General features: G+C 34.5%; 1 protein-coding gene and 1 pseudogene across 5 annotated transcripts in view; one reads left to right on the top strand and one right to left on the bottom strand.

The window, feature by feature from the left end:
* Window positions 1–20,909, bottom strand: part of LINGO2 (leucine rich repeat and Ig domain containing 2) — a 1,160,577-nt gene that overhangs the window by 1,028,449 nt on the left and 111,219 nt on the right. The gene's annotated exons all lie outside the window — the stretch shown is intronic.
* On the top strand, window positions 12,457–13,266 carry LOC123593287 (annotated as a pseudogene).

The following is a 20,909-nucleotide window of genomic DNA, read 5'->3' on the forward strand; positions in this document are numbered from 1 at the left end:
TTTTTTTTAATTTCTTTCATCTTGGGTCATCTCAAAAAAATCCTGCGTAAAAGACAGTGCAGGAAAAATATTCTCATTTTAGATTGAAAAGCTATATATTTCCTTAGAAGCAAACCCAGCTGGTAGGGGTTTCTTACAAAGAAGTGTACCTTGTGCCATATAATCTACATATGAATTATGAGAAACTTTCTCATGGTTTTGAAGACATTAAGTGTGATAAAAGTACTTTGAACAGCCTGCTAATATTTAAAGGTTTTATAAAACATGCTTAGAGTGTAGGTTATTTTCTCTCTTAACATGATCTAATGATTTAATCTATCTGGCTTCTCTGAAGAGAGAAAAGAAGGAAGGGGAGGTCGGAATGGGGAGGGGACCTCTATTTATTTAGCCTAATACAAATATGAACTAAGTTGGAAGTTCCTGAATCCAGACATGAAAGTGAAAATTGAAACCTATCTAACAATCTGTCCAACAGTAAGCACAAATTGATAGCTTACACGGCACTTTTGCATACATGATCCCACTTAATCCTCCCTAAATTTTAGAGGATAAATATTATTTTCACTTCAAAGGAAAGGGCTCTGTCCAAGGCCATATATTTCATAAATGGGAGAGCAAGGGTGAAAACTTTAGAATTTCAACTTTATTTTCAGATTGCTTTCTGTATAATCATCAGAAAAACGCCATGAGCTTTTTCGTTTTGCTTTGGTTTTTTTGAAGGGGTAATGGGAAGTTTCCTAACATAGATCATGTCTGGTCACTATCACACTATCAAAGTCCCAAACTGTGTGTATGTGTGTGTGTGTGTGTGTGTGTGTGTGTGTGTGTGTGTGTGTGTGTTGGTACATTATTGTCATACATATATGATGTCAGACATCATATAACCTTAAATTCATGATTTCTAGGAGCCAGGCACATGTACCATTGACAACCTAAAAACCTAAAGGTTAGTGGCACAAAATCTGAAGAGAAATAAAAAAGAACTTAAGAGAGTTCTTTGTCCATTGAAAATTACGTGAGACTCCTAGATTGCTCAGTCAGTTAAGCATCTGCCTCTTGATTTCGGCTTAGGTCATGATCTCAGGGTTTGTACATCTGTATGTGCATCAGCCTCTACGCTGAGAGCACAGAGCCTGCTTGGGATTCTCTCTCTGCCCCTCTGCCTGTCCCTCTCTCACTCATGCTCTCTCTCTCTCTCCCTCTCTCAAAATAAATAAACTTTAAAAAGAAGAGAAAATGATGTGATGATATTCTATGCCCAAATATGCTCACATCTGGTACTAACATGTATCAAGTGCCAACCCATGGTTGCACCAGACATTGGAGGTTTGTAAACAAAAATGTTATAATTTATGGAACACTTCTTACATGGCAGGCATTTTGTTCCACATTGTGCATACATTTTATCTTTTAACCCTATCAATAATCAGCCCCAATAGGAATGATTACCTCTGTATTAAATGTAAGGAAAATTTAAGTTAGTAGATTTGCCCTATGTCACACAGCTAGTTAATGTGGTGCCAGAAAAGAAACTGAAGTCAGTCTAGCTCTAAAGCCAGTGTTCTTACCCCTCTCTCAAGTTATCTTCAATCTCAGCCAGCTACCAAAACTTAAATTTAAGAGCACAAGTGAATGCCCTCCCTTTCCAAACAAAATGGTTTTTCCCATATAAATGAAATTCCCTTAAAAGTTAGATTAAAAAACATTCATCCTTAGAATTTTTCTTCTATAAAAATAAAAATATTAAAGATTTCCTTCTGTATGTGTTTTCCTCAGCTGTGTGTATTCTTGATTAATTACGTTTGAAGTGGTAGTCCCTTCTGTTAGAAATATTGAGGAAAAGGAGAAAAAAAGATTTAATTGAGTTAAAGGCACTGAGTGTAGAGAAAACCTAAGCTAAAATAATGGTAACTTAGACCAGAGATTTCCCTTCCAGGATGCACAGCAGGAGAACTGAGTCATGTTTTAGAAGGGCTGACAGCAGGTGCTTTGGTGTGAAGTTATTGTGGCATAGCTAAATCTTAATAATCCTGGGTACTGAGAAGGGAATTTGAGATATGCATACTCAGCTATGCCAACCAGGTTATATAAAGGTTACTCAAAGTGTTCTGCATAGCAAGCATCCAAGTTACTCAGTGTATCTGGGATTATAGTGGCACCCTAGAGAAAACAGTTAATATCCCTGAGTCATAAAACCAGAAAGACATTGAGTGTTTGAATAGAGGAAAAATTACAGTGTTAAAATACCTCTTAGTATGCAGCAAAGCAAAATGAATTTATAAGAATCTAGTTGGAAATGAAGCAAGGGTGGTGGTATGGGGAACAGGGGCAGACAGGAAAGCCAGAATTTCTTGGTAGCAAAGGATGTAGAAGCTGAGTTTAACTGTGTAATACAAATTATTTCTTTTTTTTTTTTTTAAACATTTTTTTTTTTATTTTTTTTCAACGTTCATTTATTTTTGGGACAGAGAGAGACAGAGCATGAACGGGGGAGGGGCAGAGAGAGAGGGAGACACAGAATCGGAAACAGGCTCCAGGCTCTGAGCCATCAGCCCAGAACCCGACGCGGGGCTCGAACTCACGGACTGCGAGATCGTGACCTGGCTGAAGTCGGACACTTAACCGACTGCGCCACCCAGGCGCCCCAAAATTATTTCTAACTTAAGACATAAAATATAGCATGGTTATGGTCTTAATATGTAATTGTTGCCTCTTTGAAATTGGAAATGAAAAAAATGATGTATAATGGTTTTCTTTAGTCAGATCCCTCCCCACTGTTATCCCTCATACACTCTTAAGTTAACCAATGGCAAAAAATCACATAGCGATTATTAGAACGAACTCCAGTCAATTTGGGAAGTGCAACTTAATTGTCCAACAGTGTACTAAGACAGGGTTCACTGAGCTTTGTGAAGCTCTAAAGAGGTAAGACAATACCATGAAAAAGGAATAATTACTTTTTAGCCATAGAGGTATCATATTACATAATTTTAAATTCTGAGAAAGACGGGATCAGGGAAGAAGTATTGTAAACTATAGTGAGAACACACTATAAAGTATTCGGGTAAGACTAAAAGCGATCAGTTGAAATTTGACAAGGAAGCCAAGAATACTCAATGGAGAAAAGATAGTCTCTTCAATAAATGGTGATGGGAAAACTGGATATTGACCTGCAGAAGGATGAAACTGGAATTCACAAAAATTAACTTGAAAATTGATTAAAGCCTTAAATGTAAGACTTGAAACTGTAAAATTTGACAAACACACACACACACACACACACACACACACACACACACACACAGGAGAAATCTCCTTGATATTGGTCTTGGCAATGCTTTTTTTAATATGATGCCCAAAGCATAGGCAACAAAAGCAAGAATAAACAATTGGGACTACATCAGACTAAACAGCTTCTGCACAACAAAAGAAACAATCAACAAAATGAAAATGCAACCTACAGAACGGGAAAAAATATGTGCAAACCATCTATCTGATAAGGGGTTAGTATCTAGAATATAAGAAATTCATTCATGTCAATAGCAAGCAAATAATCCTGTTGAAAATGGGCAGAGGAACGGAGCAGATAGTTTTTTCAAAGAACACATACAAATGGCCAACATGTATGTGAAAAGGTGTTCAATATCACTAATCATCAGGAAAACACAAATCAAAACCAAAATGAGATATTATCTCAAACCTCATAGGATGTCTATTATTAAAAAGACACAATAAGTGCTAGTGAGGATGTGGAGAAAAGGGAACACTTGTACGCTACTGGTGGGAGTGCAAATTGGTACAGCCACTATGGGAAATAGTATGGAGGTTCCTGAAAAACATTAAAAGTAAAACTACCATATGATCTGAAGGAAATGAAATCACCATCTTAAAGAGCTATCTGTTCTCTGAATCATTATTCACAATAGTCAAGGCATGAAAACAACCTAAGTTGCCATCAATGAATGAATGAATGGGTAAGGAAAATGTGATACACACATACACTTTCTCTCTCTGTCTCCGTCTCTGTCTCTCTCTCATATTATTTAGCCATAAAGATGGAAATCCAGCCATTGGTGCCAACATGGATGGACCTTGAGGGGATTATGCTAAGTGAAAAAAGACAGAGGAAGACAAGTATCATATGATCTGACTTAAATATAGAATCTGGAAAAAACTCAATTCAACGAAACAGAGAGTAGAATGGTGGTGGTTAGAGAAAACGTGTTCAAAATGTACAAACTGCCAGTAATAATATGAATAAGTTTGAAGATCTGATGTACAACATGGTGACTACAGTTATCAACATTGTATTATAAACTCAAAAGTTACCAAGAGAGCAGATTTTCGAAGTTCTCACTACACACACACACACACACACACACGCACGCACGCACGCACAAGCGCGCCCATGCACAAAGGTAACTATGTGAGACAATGTATGTTTTAACCTTACTGTGGTAATCATTTCACATTATAGACATCTATCAAATCATCACACTGTACATGCTAAATTTATACAATGTTATATGTCATTTATATCCCAATAAAGTTATAAAGCTAAAAAACTAAAAACTAAAAGTAAAATAGTAGTGATAGACTACAAGAGAAGAATATGAACAGTTCTATTCCTGATACTGAATAGACCAGAAGGAAACCAAGGAAGCCATAAACTACTGGATATATTTTTAGAACTATGCTACTAAACTGAAAATTCTGGAATTTTTTTAATTGCCCAGTTGAAATTTTAACTTGTATTAAAAAAGAATGAATGAGGAAGACTGCTGGTCTCACAGTCTGGATCACAATGCAAGATGCAATTTGTGACATAAATGTTATGAGACTCTTAAAAACAAGTAAACATGCATACAATTTAAAATTTTTGAAATCAAAAAAGAAAGTTAAGTACCTATGTGTCAGAAAACCTTGTATATATAATTAAAAAAAACGAATAGGGGATATGAGTGATTCCATAATCAAGGAATTCAAGAAAGAAAGTATAAATGCAAAAGTAAATCAGGGTGCATTGAAGTGAAAACACATAAGGGCTAATGAGCAATATTTTCAAAGAAAAACAAAGGGACACTTAATCAAGGAAAATAAGAGTGACACAAATATTTAGTGATATTTATAAGCCCCAAGAAATTTATAAGCCCAGAATGAAGTGAGCTTTCTTAAAATTGCTATGGAGAGCTAACATGGGGCTTTAAAAGCTACTTCTAGCATAAGAATGTTGTTTAGGGCAACATGGCATAATATTAACATAGGTGGAAGGAAAGTTTCAATTTAAAAATATTCTATTTGCTCTTTGTATTTCTCCATAAATCTGAAAAAGTTTAAGAGAGCAAACAAAGCTTTTATGCATTCTATTCTTCCTGACCAAACTGATAGAAAAATAGTAACAAAGTAATTAACCACTGCAAATGAATTCTGCTCTCCATGAGCCTAGTTAGACTCACAAGTAAAACAAAAACAAATAAACTAATTACTTTAGTAACATTCAATAATAATACAAAAGATACTTATAAACTGATAATTTTGAGATTGATGCCCACTGGATTCTTAAAGTAAATAATTAACAATGTATTCAATAAGTAAAGCCACAAAAACTAAAAGCCAATATAGAACCACTAAAATAAAGTAACACAAACCTTATCACTTTATGCTTTTTAGAGCAGGCTTATGATGTTTATATAAGTATGTGTTGATTAAAACAAAGCATTTGACATATTTTTCCTATGTTCATTAAGGATGAAAGCAGACTGAATTTTATCACATTTTAATGAAATTTTAGTAACTGTACACAAATTGCAGCAAATTGTATGTAAAAACAAAACAAAACAAAACAAAAAAACAACCCTCATTATACTAGTTAATGTTTCCATTCCATCCTAACGGATAGTCCTTATCTGATCAGTAGAAATTTATGAAAGATAACTCAGTTACTGGATTTCAAAATCAGGATTCAGATGCCCCTTGGCAACTTATAGTGAGCAGAAATCAACACAACGTTAATAGTACATAGATGGATGTATAAGTTCTTTACTTGGTTTCAAGAATGGAAGTTCAATTATAGTATGAGCAAAATCTGGACATTATAGCTTACATATAAAACCAAGATATCAATTTTTTTTCTTTTCACCATAAATTAAATGTAAATCAACAAGATAATACAACTTTTCGTTAAGTGATAGCACCATTAGAAAACATTTCTAGAACAAAAAGAATGCCATTGTTCGCTGTTCTTGATTATTGTCACACTATATATAGAATATTACATTCAGTGGTGAGGAGACATTATAGAAAAGATTTGCTTATGCTTAGAAATGAAAGGCCAGAATGGTAAGGGACATATATACCATATCACATGAAGAAGCTGTTCCATTAAGTGAAGAAATAAGAGTTTAAGCGGGAAGATAGTTCATACCTATCTATAAAGGTTTTCTTCTCTTGCTCCAGGAGATAAAAAATGGGCAAACAGTCAGATTATAAGGTGTATTTTATCTTACAATAAAGAGTAATATTCTAATAAGAACTATCTCATGATGGAGTAAACTTTCTCTAACACTGTATTTCCTTTCACTAGGACATAATTTATCACACACAAAAAAAAGGATATCAATTAGAAAACAAAGTATTCTAGTCCATTTGATTTTATAAAACATTCTATTACAGAGAATTTCAGAATATTTATTGTAAATATACTATTCTCCCCTTCAAGAGCAGATTGTATGCAGTTCCTCACAGAATGAAACTCTTTTTACAAGGCACCTTTCTCAGAACTATTAACTTGTAAATATAGTTTGGGAAAAACTGCAAGGATTTTTATGGAAGAAATATTTTGAGAGGGAGATTGTAATAGATTCTGAAGTTATTTTCAATTGTAATATTTTTTATTATTCTTTATTTCATGGGTCAAATAATTTTTATAATATTATTTTATTTTAATTTTATACACATTATTTTTATTTAAATTCCAGTTAGTTAATATACAGTGCAATATTAGTTCCAAGTATACAATACAGTGATTCAATACTTCCATACAAGTGCCTACCTTAATCCCCATCACCTACTTTACCCATCTCCCAACCACCTCCCTTCTGGTAACCTTCAGTTTGTTCTCTATAGGTAAGATCCTGCTTCTTGGTTTGCCTCTCTCTCTTTTTTTCCCTTTGCTCATTTGTTTTGTTTCTTAAATTCCACATATGAGTGAAATCATATGGTATTTCTCTGACTTATTTTGCCTAGCATCATACTCTAGCTCCATCCATGTTGTGGCAAATGGCAAGATTTCATTCTTTTTTATGACTAATATGCCATTGTGTATATTTATACTGCTTCTTTTTTATCCATTCATCAGTTGATGGACAGTTGAGCTGTTTCCATAATTTGGCTAGTGTAGATAATGTTGCTATAAACTATGGGGTGTATGTATCCCTTTGAATTAGTATTTTTTTTTCTTTGGGTAAAAATCTAGTAGTGTAATTTCTGGATCATAGGGTAATTCTATTTTAACTTTTTGAGGAACTTCCATACTGTTTTCCAGAGTGGCTGCACCAGTTTGCATTCTCATCAACAGTGCAATACGGTTCCTCTTTCTCCGCATCTTCACCAACACTTGTTTTTTCTTGTGTTGCTGATTTTATCCATTCTGACAGGTGTGAGGTGGAATCTCATCATGACTTTGATTTTCATTTCCCTGATGATGAGTGATATTGAGCATCTTTTCATGTCTATTGGCCATCTGGATGTCTACTTGGGAAAATGTCTTTTCATGTCTTCTGTCCATTTTTTTAAATGGATTATTTGTGGGGTTTTTTTGTGTTTTATAAGTTTTTTGGGTTTTAAGTTTTATAAGTTTTCTATGTATTCTATTTTTAATAGGTAGTCAATACCACAAATCATTAGGCATCAAGATACTCAAATTTGTGTAATGGGATTTGTAGCATCAGAGTTTGAGAACTCTAAAATAGCCAGGATAGTTAGTGCTAAATACATGAGACAAAACATAAAACACAAAAATTGGTCATAGTTTACATTCACTGATTGTTCACTCCGTACCAAGTACTTTAGTATTTATATACATTATATATTACACATACTCTCTATGTAGATATTATTTCACTTAGTGTTGAAAGTAGCTCGTATTAGCCTCCTAATAGGATTCGAGATGAAGAAACTGAAGCTTAAACAAATAAGACAACTTTCTCAAGATCATAGTCAACAAGCAGTGAGGATGGATTGAAAACACATTTTTAACCACTGCACACTGCTTACTAGATCTTGAGGCTCTGTTTCCTCATTGAGGAAGAAAATCAATGGAATCAAGTGAAATGCCAGTTTAGAAAAAAACATGATGCCTCAAAAACTTCAATTTGGAGACAAGCCATGTGATAGCCTCAGCCTTTCTTCCTCCGCCCACTCTCACAGGTGGCAGTGGTAATGAGAATGGTTCACAAAGAAAGGGATGGTGGAGCTGATCAGTGGGGTCAAACTCCTCAGGAAGATGGCTGATGGCTGTGATCAGGTCTGATGCCTAAGAGAAAGAACAAAGCAGAAAGTGCTAGAGAACCACTGGGAATCAGGTAGCCTTGAAGGAAATGTGGTTCTTAGAGAAAACTCATGTGAAATCTTTAAAGGAGAATAGGATCTTATCAAGAATGTGAAATTGGCAATTTCCTAAATTTTCATTCCTGTAACAGTTTGCATCAAAATCAAGTAAGACCATTTTTTATACGAATGTTTATTATTTATACTTAGAGGAGCAAAGACATAGAAAATATACACAGTATATAAACACTTACAATTATATAGTACAAAAACACAATAGTCACACTTAACATTTCCCTTAAAAACAAAAATGATTTTTCGGGATATCTATGCTTAGAGAGAGTTGTATATACAATTATTGCTGATTATTAACTGCTCTTTGCAATATTTTTGACAAATTTATAAAAAAGCAGGATAAATGGAAATTGTAAAATAATTATAAACAAAACATTTTAGTTGCTGACAAAAATAAATAGGCTGGGGATGCCTGGGTCACTCAGTCAGTGAAGGGTCTGACTCTTCATTTTGGCTCAAGTCATGATCTCATGATTTGTGAGATTGAGCCTTGTGTGGGGCTCTGTGCTGCTAGCACAGAGCTTCCTTGGGATTCTCTCTCTACCCATATCTCTGCCTCTCCCACACTCACACACTTGTGCATAAATAAATAAATAAATAAATAGGCTTACTTATGTAAGCTAAGTACTGAGGTAGAAGTTTCATGCAATGAAAAATTAGTCCTATTTACAGTTTTACTTAATAGTTCTTTTCAAATGATATATATTTGAGAGATGGATAATAGCACTTATCATAACACTGGAAATATTATAAGTGTACATGTCCTGCGTAGCAGAATAATTGCCTTCTATTTACTATGTGCAAGTATATATCCAAAATATCAGTTGATTTATGCTCACTAATGATTCTTATTTATGTATGATTAAGGAGGGCTGAAGTTATGATTTTGATGAAAATTATTCCTTGCCTAAAATGGTAAGCCAAAAGTTAATTCATAATTTCCTGTTAGAAAGGATTATTTTTTATTCTTGTATTATCAATGGCTTCTAAAATCCTATACTCTTAAAGTGATTAAAATCATGGACCCTGGAACCACATTGCTTCACCTTAAAACTCTGTACCTCCATGCAACAGCTGAGTTGATGTCACTCTGTAAGTTGAGTAAACTTGGGCAACTTAGTTCAGTTTCCTTATGGGTAAAATGAAGATTGTAATAGAAACAACACATTAAGTTAGATGAAAACTACACGAGTTCATAACTGTAAAGTGTCAAGAGCACAAGTCTTGACCTGTCTCCATGAATTTGTCTTCTGAATTCTTGATCCGCATAATAGAATGGAAACATACGTTATTCCACTGATTATTTACATACATATAAACAGAGACTGACAACAAATGGACATACAGAATCTTTTGGGGATGATGGAAATGTTCACAAACTATATTATGGTTATGCTGCACAATCAGTACATTTACTAAAAGCATTGGATTATATACTTAAGACAGGTCAGTTCTGTGGTATATAAATTATACCCCAATGAAACTATTTAAAATGTGTGTGTGTAGGAGTGCCTGGGTGGCTCAGTCAGTTATGCGTCCAACTTTGGCTCAGGTCATGATCTTGCAGTTCAGTTCATGGTTTCGAGCCCCGCCTGAGTAGGGCTCTGGGCTGACAGCTCAGAGCCTAGAACCTACTTCAGATTCTGTGTTTCCCTCTCTCTCTGCCCCTCCTATACTTGCAATCTGTCTCTCTTTCTCTCTCAAAATAAATAAACATTAAAAAAAATTTAATGTGTATATGTATGTATGTGTGTGTGTGTGTATATATATATATATGTATGTATATAAAATTAAGAAAAGGGTATGTGTGCATATATATATATGCACATATGTTTATAAATATGGTGGAAATAAACACAAGGAAAGTTTTATTTGCTAAGAAAAATTCAATATTAGAAATAAATCAGTATTAAATTCAAAATTAAATACATCAGAGTAGTTATCTGCCTTACACTTGTTGAGTACCTATTATGTGCTAAGTATTTGGGGATATAAAGATAACAGGGCGCCTTTCATTGCTCTTTGTTTAAGGCAAGAGAAGGCAAACTAAGGTCACAGGACAAATTCAACCAGCCATTTTTGTCTTATGAACTAAAAATCATTTCACAATTTTAAATGGCCAAAAAAATAAAGAATATTTTGTAACATACACAAATTGCATGAAATTCATATTTAAGTGTCAATAAATAATGTTTTATTGGAACACAACCACACTCATCATTTATGTATTGTCTATGGCTGCCTTCAAGTTATAATGGCACAGTTCGGGAGTTGCAACAGAGATTGTATGTCCAACATACTCTAAAATATTTACTATCTCGTCCTTAAAAGAAAACAGCTGCCAGTCCTTGTTCTAAAATGGAGAACAGAGACAGAAATAATTTGTGGTTAATCTCATTGGCTTTAATTTTTACTATTGAGAGCCTTTCTAAAACCCATTAGTCTGAGTTTTCTCCTAGTACACCAAAAACAACCCTTTGACAAGTTGAACACTACAGTGCCCTGGCCACTTTTGACTATTTGAGGTTTCCATATTTTAAATTTGAATAGCCTATTCTCAGTACCAGAAAGGCCTGTAACTATGAAAACAACTATTCAGAAAACACCCAAAGACTATAATGGCTACATTTTATATTTTGGATTGTCACAATAATTTTCCTTTAAAAATAAATCCTTAATTTTTTTGTTTAAAAAAAAACTTAGAAGATAGCCATTCAAGTTACTATTAATCAACTATTCCATGAAAAATAAAGAACATTTTAGAGTGCAAGTAGCCTTATATTCTAACAAAGGTGCATTCACAAATCTGGGGAACAACTTCACAGTCTTAAAAAAGATCTTATTTGATAGATATCTACATTTTAATCAACATGTAAGTTATTTTCAATCAACAATGGGGCAACAGATTAAATATTATCATAAACATCTATTGAAATTCTCATCTACTGATACAAGGTTGAATCTCACACTTAATATGTGCACCTTTTAATAAAATTATATTTTAGGGGTGCCTGGGTGGCTCAGTCAGTTGTTCATTTGACTCTTGGTTTCAGCTCAGGTTATGATTTCACAGTTTGTGGGTTCGATAGCCTCATCGGGCTCTGCACTTCATGGTGCAGAGCCAGCTTGGGATTCTCTCTCCCTTTATCTGCCCCTCCCCTGCTTGAGCTCTATTTCTCTCTTTCAAAATAAATAAATAAACATTAAAAAATTATATTTTATATAAAATACAACAAATTCAAACTAACTCATAAAAAGTATCTTAGTGACATTAATTTCCATAATTAATTATCCTTCTTCTGGCTCCTTTTTCTCAACTAATTTATTCATTTAGTATCAAAATTTCATTCTGTTAAAATATACAATGCATCTATCAGCAATATTCCAGCAAACTTCTTGAAAAGCCTGAGGAATAGAGAAGGCATTTCCATAGATTTACAAGCATGAGGCAAAGATGTATCAGATTTCATCATTTTGTATCTTTGTTTTTCATTAAACATATATAATTAAACATGTTCTTGATTTTTTATTACTTTCAAACTACATTGTGATACTCATAAAAATTCATAATCTGAAATGTTTCTTAAAATTAGCCCAAGATACCTGAAATTGTATCTTCATTTTCAGAAAGTGTATTCCCAATTTTAAACAATATTCATAATTGTAATTTAGGATGGCTTAATTCTGAAAAGGCAACTGCAGAATTCAGGCTATTCACTCATTATATTCAATTTTAACAGTATCAATAATAAACAAAATAAAGTCAAAGGCACATACAAAAATTCTGAACCACTTAATCAAAAAGTTAATTCATAATTGCCTGTTAGAAAAGATTATTATTCTTCTGAGTATTATCAATGGCTTCTAAAATCCTATACTCTTAAAGTGATTAATGGGAGCCCCGGGGAGAAGCTGAGGTCATCATTCAATTTGAAATATTTAAAGTGGACACAAAACGGTTTCACCAATGGAGACAATTAAGTGTGTTGTTGTGGGCGATGGTGCCGTTGGTGAAACATGTCTCCTGATAGCCTACACAACAAATAAATTTCCATCGGAGTATGTACCGATTGTTTTTGGCAACTATGCAGTCACAGTTATGATTGGTGGAGAGCCATATACTCTTGGACTTTTTGATACTGCAGGGCAAGAGGATTATGACAGATTACGACCGCTGAATTATCCACAAACATGTATTTCTAGTCTGTTTGTCAGTGGTCTCTCCATCCTCATTTGAAAATGTGAAGGAAAAGTGGGTGCCTGAGGTAACTCACCACTGTCCACAGACTCCTTTCTTGCTTGTTGGGACCTGAATTGATCTCCGAGATGACCCCTCTACGATTGAGAAACTTGCCAAGAACAAAGAGAAGCCTGTCACTCCAGAGACTGCTGAAAAGCTGCCCCGTGGCCTGAAGGTGGTCAAGTATGTGGAGTGTTCTGCACTCACACAGAAAGGTCTAATGGATGTTTCTGACGAAGCAATATTGGCTACCCTGGAGCCTACAGTGCCAAAGAAGACCCGAGGTGTGTGCTGCTATGAACATCCCCAGAGCCCTTTCCGCACAGCTGGTGTCAGCATCGTACTAAAAGCAATGTTAAATCAAACTAAAGATTGAAAATTAAAATTCGTTTTTGCAATAATGACAAATGCCCTGCACCTACCCACATGCACTAGTGTGAGACAAGGCCCATAGGTATAGTCCCCTTCCTCCTCTCAGTACTGGTTAATTTCAGTAATTGTGTATTGTCAGAAAAATGATTAGTATTAGTTTTTGTTTTGTTGTTACAATTTGGTTTTTGTTTTATTTATTTATTTATTTATTTATTTATTTATTTATTTATTTTTTGTCTAAAAGCAAGGCATGCTTGTGATGACTCTGTAACAGACTAACTTGGGTTGTTGGGGCTGCTTCCAGGGCTCCATCCACTCTGGAGAATAATGTGGGACAATTAAGGGTTTGATTTTGTTTTTGTTTTTTTTTGTTTTGTTTTGTTTTTATTTATCTTTCTTTTTTGGGGGAGGAACTGTGTGTGGGGTTTGTTTTTATTTAGTCATGTTTTTTAAAGTCGGTAACCATTGGACAGCCCTTAAGGGAGGAGGATGGACTGATCCCACATTCCATTTCCTAGAACTAGTTTAGAACATTTGTTCCCCACCTGGTGCTCTTAGGAAGGAGTTAGTAAATGCCTCATTTAATAACATACTCCTTTTTTAAAGCTGCCTTTTCCCTCCACCCTTGAGTAGGTCCATTACTTGATGAAATCATGAAAGCGGGTGGAACCTGTCTTGCCCCTCGTCTTTTCTAGGATGCACTCCATATGTGACTGTGACTTTCAAGGAAATTTGTTTGCCATTTGCTTATTTTTTTGAAGTTAATTTCTAACTTCTTTTACTGATAAATGAAGAAAAGTATTGCACCTTTTGAAATACACCAAATGGACTGAGTAGGTAATTAAACATTTTTTCCCCATTAAAAAAAAAAAAAAAAGCGATTAATGGGAAAAAACATGAACCAAACTGTAACTGTCTTCCTGGACAGAATAATAAAGATATCTCAGATTTACCTGCCATAATACTCAATTTTATAAATATTCTTTGATCATTATTTCCTGAAGAAAAGGTATGATTTGTCAAAATACATCTAAGATACCTATGGATATACTGGTGTAGGAAGAATACATTTTGGAATAACATAACTTAGAAATTTCTTAATATCTCTGCTCAAATTCTATTTTATTTTTCTTTGGAATTCTTCCTCTTCAAAGGCTTAAATCCAGAAAAAGATCCATCCCGTTAATAGCTTCATTTCTATTGTTTTATTTCCAATGCAATCAAATATCAGCCACATTGACATCATCTCTTAAGAAGAATTAGCAAAGGAGTAAATTGAAACTCCGGGTGTTTTAAGTGGGAAAAGGAGCACTACAGTTGTAGTCACAGGAGGGACAAAGGCCATAAAAGGCAATGAGTTAGAGGAGGGTGCCCAGAAGCAAGAAACGGAGCCAAAATGGCACTCTAGTGTTGGCCAAGGAGACAGCTTCTACTGTTAAAATCTGATTCAGGCAGTGGTGATTGTACCTGTCCTCCATGCCACATAAACTTGAAACAATATTCTTCAAAAGAACTGTATGCTAGGTATATACTGCACTAAGTACATTTTAGTTACAAAATAACATAGTATTATTGCCCCCCATTATACAAATGATAAAAATGAGGCCCAGAAATACTCAGAAACTTGCCCTGTGGTCACACAATGTAAGGAGCCACATTAGGATTCTATTCCCAGCAACCTAAACTTAGCATAGTAGGTAAGGATATGGACTCTGCATTGGGTTTGAATCTTGACTTAGCCACTTGTTTGTGACCTTGGCCAAGTTTCTTAACCTTTCTGTGACTGTTTCTTTAAGAGTAAAATGAGAATAATAATAGGTAACATTCATAAGTGTTCGGAGTAACCCTTGACACTTAGTAAGTGCAATATAAATGCTGGATTATTATTTTAAGAGAGAGGAAAGGAAGCAAATATGAGACTCTGTATGTAGCTTACGTTCTTAATGACTACTGCCACTCTCACCCTACTTTGGATGTTGATCCACCTGCCAATGTCTGATGTTACCACATATTCAAAGTATTTATTGCCGTGTGCTACTTTGAAATATGAAAGTATTGCAAACAGGTCAACAAATTGTTTCAAATAGTTTTACCTAATTGTTTTTTTTAAGTAGTTATCAAATGTGCACATGTATATGCTGGTACTATTTGGGTTAAATAATTATGATAAATGGGAAAAAAAGAGGTGAAATTAGAGTTGTACTGGTAGCAAATTGACTCTACATGGTTATATTAATCTATGCTTAAAGAAAAATATAGACATCATGAAGGAACATTTATCCTACTTTATCTTTATATATATACATTTTTTAATGTTTATTATTTTTGAGAGAGAGCAGAGCATGAGTGGGGGAGGGGGAGAGGGAGAGGAGACACAGAATCTGAAATAGGCTCCAGTCTCCAGGCTGTGAGGTGTCAGCACAGAGCCCAAAGCAGGGCTTGAACTCATGAGCTGTGAGATCATGACCTGAGCTGAAGTAGGATGCTAAATGACTGAGCCACCCAGGTGCCCCATACCCTGCTTTAAATCTATGCCCTTAAACTGTTTTGTGTGTTCTGCCTTGCAAGGTATTACTTGATCAGAATATGCCCTGTAGTTACATAGCTAATTATCTCAATACAGCATAGAACAATGAAATCTGGTACAACCTAAAATATGCTATCACAGATCAAGGAAATTAGTTGTGGAAGCAATATTATCTGTAGCTAATTCATTAAACATTTAACCAATATTTAATGCTTGTTGCACTAAATTAAAAACAATAAAGACATTCTGAATTGAACCCAACTGTGAAACCAAGTTGAAAGACATTACAATTTTAGTAATACCTTAGTTATTTTAGGTATACCTTAGTCTTTTAGTTATACCTTAGCAAAACACATCCTGAAGTATAAAAATGGATATAGAATATAAATTAATAGAAAAAACTGTGAAAAAGTTTTCACGGTTTTTCTTGAGTAAGGCTTATGAAAGGAAAGGAAAATTCAGGTGTTGACATGCCATCAAAAACAAAATGTATGGGGAAACATATCAACCTGTCATAGCATACTTACTTCCTAAAAAACAGTGCTAACCTAGCCTTATGAAGCCTGGACAGAAAACTACGTAACAGAAGACAAACGGCTACTATCATATCTCAAAGAATGGGAACTAAGAGTTAAGGCAGACTCCATGTTGGAAAGGCATCTAAAATCTGAAAATCCCAATCATCCTTTTTTATGGGATAGAATTCTCTTTCATAGGAGAGAATTAAGTTTGCAAGGAACAGAGGGATCACAGGTGAGGAATCCTTTAGTATTCCCTGCCTCCTCAGCAATATTTAGAAAGTAGGGAAGGAAAGATAAAGGTTGGAAAAGGATTAGCAGTTAGAAAATGGAGGGAAAAACCATAAGGCAGGAAGAACAGAGCAAGTATTCCATAGGCAGAGTGGTTTTCATTTAGATGGGGTTGAAGGGATTGAAATTAAAGCCACCAAATGAAAATCTGAACTGATTTCTCACTTCTTTAGAAAATGAAGGTTAGCATCTAGAGTGGCATGAGTAACCACACCGGTAATAAAAATCATATATTTCATGTTTATAAATTAGAAAATGAAATTCTTAAGTCTGAAAAGGTTCTTAACAAATGTCTCTGCCCATTGACTTGGATAAACTTTGTGTAACTGTCATTGACACGGATTATTAGTCAGCTTCAAAACTGTTCACTGAACATGGTATTTTCCCCAATATCCTAAGCATCAGTCCTCAAAATTTGGTTCACTACTGTACATTTGGATATAGGTACACTATGTGACAATTAAGTTGCTTGTCAAGTCAAAATTACAATTAACCTTTCATTAAATTTATAGCAGTCTTCTACTTTGAAAGTTATCGAGTCACAGAGATCAAAGTAGACATATGGCTTCTGTGATCCAGACTGACAAAGAGCAATTTGTTACATTATCCTGAAGAATGCTCCATTGACCACCTACCTCAAAATTCCCTATGGTATCTAGAAAGATCTTCAAATTCCTAGTTCCAGGCTGGGCTTCTTAAATTATGATTAAAAGGCCTACAAAACTGCACTAAATGCTTTATAGTCATTATTTCATTGAATCATTATATCACACCTATCAAATAGGAAGCACTACCCTAAACCTCATTTTACAGATGACTCTGTTTACAAAATTATACAGCCAGGGTTCAGTCCAGATTCCAGAGTTGGACTCCACAATCCAACTACTAAACCACTGCATTATTCTGTCTTTACTGATTAATTCTGGTATAGACACAGGACCATCTGTTTTGACAACATAAAAATGCAATGATAGATGTGTTAGACAAGCATCACAGGGATTCTTTCTTGCCTTTTATCATTCCTTCCTACTCTTAGAATATTAAAAATAAAGCCAAGGACAAATGGTGGGCAGTGGTGGGGGAGGGGAGGATCTTTACTTAGTTCTCTCCTGAATTCATCACCTAATATGCATAAACAAAAAGCAAGTAATGAGAACTTATAGATCAAAGGGGAAAATACCTGATAAAAGAAATATGGCTTCTCTATATAATAGTTCGGTTTTTTTACTGATTCCTACTAAGTACAGAAAATTGCAGAAATTAAAATATTTATATCTAAAATATCCTTCATATCAGATATTACAAACATGAAACACTGATAGATTATTTTTCTATACTAGTTTACCTAACGTTGGTAAAAATGATGTGTTCTATTCTGAAGAGGAGAAGCCTACGGAAAATGCTTCCAAAATAATGATCACACATTAATTTGGTTACATTGAAATCCTTGACTGCTTCAATGCATATAGGTCTTGTCCAGAACATATAAACACTAGCAAAGAAGCAAAGTATGCCTATCAAAATATAAGATCATGTGGGTCTATCATCAAAGATCCCTGTATCCTAGTAAATACAAAAAGGAGAATTCAAAGTAACAGAAGATAAAGAGAAAAGAACAAGCATGTGCTGAACAAATAATTCAACTATGAGTAATAATTATATTGTATGCTTACATATTTTATATAAAAAAAGAAAAGCCAGAGTTTATTAAGTTCTTTCTGTGTTCCAAGCATTACAGTAACCGCCACAAACATTACATTTTCCCCTCACAAAAATTTTCTGAAATATGTATGAACAGTCACAACTTACAAAAGAATAACTAAGAAATTCTGATAGGTTAAGTAGCTTGCCCCGAGTCATGCTGTTTTAAACTGCCATGGCTGGCATGGAAATCCAGCTTTATGGACTCAAAATTTTATACTGCAAAGTAAAAATGGCTTCAAATTATTCTAACCAATGATTGTGTCAGATTAGTTTGAAAGGAGTTGTACCAGATTTGACATAAACACCCAGGTACAAATGATACACTGGCTGAAAGTCACCTGTGAACATCATTTCCATCACTTTCCTGGACTGCAATCAGAGGATTAGCAAGATCCTGACATTCTCATCCCAAACAGTCATCTGCCTTCAGATACCTGCAGCACACTGGCTCTAGGAGATTTCTTAGTTATATTAACTCACCATAAGAAGCCTCAGGGCAAATATTATGATAAGCGTTTTACCTGGTACCTTGGTGCTTTATTTTAATCTCTAGGAACTTTATCAACTTTACTCTGGGACAGTCTTTACTCTGGGAACGTGTTCCTTACACTCTTGCCGAATTCAAGTAGAAAAGAACATTCAGTAATTTGATTTGAATCCTCTACTGTAACATAGTTGCATAATTACATAATTAATTACAATTAATAATGAACTTTTGTTTCTTAAACGTATTTTTGAAGAAAAGATTTAGATGATCCAACTCATGTTAAAGGGATTGTTCAAAAATAAAATCCAGATTATGCAGCTACACAGTGATTGGAATTTTAAAAGAAAAATGCAAAACACGGTCAGCATCCTATCCTTATTTATTTTCATGGGGAAAAATCAGGCAATGAAGTGCTGTGATAATCAGCTAATCAAAGGAGAACAAGAACACTTTGGTTCTGTGTTCCCATTAAGACATGTGACTATCCTGATTGATTGTTTTGAGTAGAGAGAAGGGGAAACCTTTCTTAATGGTTGATTGCATTATATACTATTCTGACCTCCTACCTGTGCAGTTTTCCATTTTGGAGGTTAGAAGTAGAATAGAATACAATCAAGTCATTAGGATAGTCTTGCCCTTCACTGTCTGTTCAAATCAATCACTTTAGAGAATGAGATTGCAGTAAATACAGAACTGTGACATCTTTCATGAATTGATACAGAATGTGATCCTTAGCTACACATAAACTCCTTTAGATCTCATATCCAGCATGCCTTGCTAGAGCGTCCTTCTCTGACCTTCTTGACGAAGTCAAATCCCACTTTCAAGAGCACATCTCTCAATTGTAAACCTACCAAAATTTAAATTTATCATTTATTTATGTGATTATTTAATTAGTGTCTGATTCTTTCATTAAATTATAGGTTCCTTGAGAACTACCAAATGTCCTCAATTCCAGAGTAACTGCCACATAAGAAGCATTCAATGTATGCAGTTAAGTGAATGAAGGAATGACTAAAAGCAGTAACTCAGTAGAAAGAACTTGAGAAAAAGTTCAACTACACAGGTTTATTTGTTTTGTGTTTTTTTACTGTTTTTTTAAGGTTTTATTTTTAAGTCATCTCTACACTCAATGTGGGGCTTGAGCTCATGACCCCCGAGATCAAGAGTCTGATGCTCTACTGACTGAGCCAGCCAGGAGCCCTTTTTTTACTGTTTAATTAGCAATTCACTCTCCAAATTATTTTTAAACCTATGTCACAGGCACTCTTTTTCATACAAAGTGCACTGTGATAACATTTCAATTGAATGTGAGAATTGGTTCTTAAATTAACCTATTTTATCATTATCATACCTGCAGGATTCAAAATTAATATTTGGCAACTTGGTTCACTGATTTTCAAAAAATTCATCTCATCGTATAGTCTCTCAGCTGTAGAAAGTCACTATCTTATTAAATAGCTCTACAGGAAGCAGCTAAATGTCCTAAGACAGGTAGGAAAGACATAAATTAAACCACTGGCAATATCTAGATAGTTGCTTTCTTGAGAAACACAGAACTAATGATAAAAAAAAAATATTAGCAGCTACCATCAACTAGTTGTTTCCCATGTATCAGAGCCTAAGATAATACATATGCTTATTTATTCCTCACAAAAATCATTTAAAATGGATATCACCCTCCTCTAACATTTTTTAAAGAAGAAATCAAAGACAAGGAGGTACAAAGTTTGAGGGTCCAAATGAATAAAGGAATGAATGACGAAGTGAATGAAACAGAACTTCTAACAATTTTGACCTGAATAAAGGATAACCTCAAGGAACAGCTAGAAAATGTGATTTTATTCTCAGAACTCTGTGAAGCCAAATACTACTGTTACACTAATATTTAGAGCTAATGTTAATCTAGTACTTACTATGTTCCAAGTATTTTATATATACAATCTCCTACTTAAGTTTATAAGATAAATATGGTATAAGTACCGTTACGTAAAAGCTTGTTCTCAATTTGTCAACAAAGAAATTAAGACGCAGAGGGTAAGTAACTTGCCCAATTACCGTGGGCAATGACTGAACCCAGATTTGGATCCAGTTCTAAGTCCATGACTTGAGCACTTAGGCTCTTCACTACATATTCCTGTAAAAAAT

This window comes from Leopardus geoffroyi, chromosome D4 (genome assembly GCF_018350155.1).
Source record: "Leopardus geoffroyi isolate Oge1 chromosome D4, O.geoffroyi_Oge1_pat1.0, whole genome shotgun sequence".
Taxonomy (NCBI): domain Eukaryota; kingdom Metazoa; phylum Chordata; class Mammalia; order Carnivora; family Felidae; genus Leopardus; species Leopardus geoffroyi.